The following is a 541-nucleotide window of genomic DNA, read 5'->3' as shown; positions in this document are numbered from 1 at the left end:
TATAAATCTTCTTGGTGAAGTGTCTGTTCAAGTCTTTTGCCCATTTGTGAATTGGGTTATTTGTCTTTTTAGTGTTGAGGTTTTGAAGTTTTCTGTAGATTTTGGAGATAAGTCCTTCGTCAGATATGTCACAGGCAAATATTTTCTCCCAATCTGTAGGTTCTCTTTTTACTCTTTTGAAGAAATCTTTTGATGTGCACAATAATTTAATTTTTAAAAGGTCCCAGTTATCTAGCTTCTCCTGCACATTCTGGGTTATGCTTGACAGTCTATTTATGCCATAAATTAGGGCTTCTAGATTTGCCCCTATTTTATCTTTGATGAATTTTATAGTTTTGGGTTTTACATTTAAATCTTTGATCCAGCTTGACTTTATTTTTGTGTATGGGGTGAGGTATGGGTCTTGTTTTATTTTTCAACAGGTAGATGTCCAGTTTTGCCATCACCATTTGTTAAAGAAGCTATCCCTTCCCCATTTAATGGGCTTTGGGCCTTTGTCAAAGATCAGTTGTCCATAGATGGATGGGTCTATGTCTGAGCT

Source organism: Orycteropus afer, unplaced genomic scaffold (assembly GCF_000298275.1).
Source record: "Orycteropus afer afer isolate SDZICR_OR568_19922 unplaced genomic scaffold, OryAfe1.0 scaffold01005, whole genome shotgun sequence".
Taxonomy (NCBI): domain Eukaryota; kingdom Metazoa; phylum Chordata; class Mammalia; order Tubulidentata; family Orycteropodidae; genus Orycteropus; species Orycteropus afer.
The sequence above is the reverse complement of the archived record's forward strand: the minus strand, read 5'-3'. Positions refer to the sequence as shown.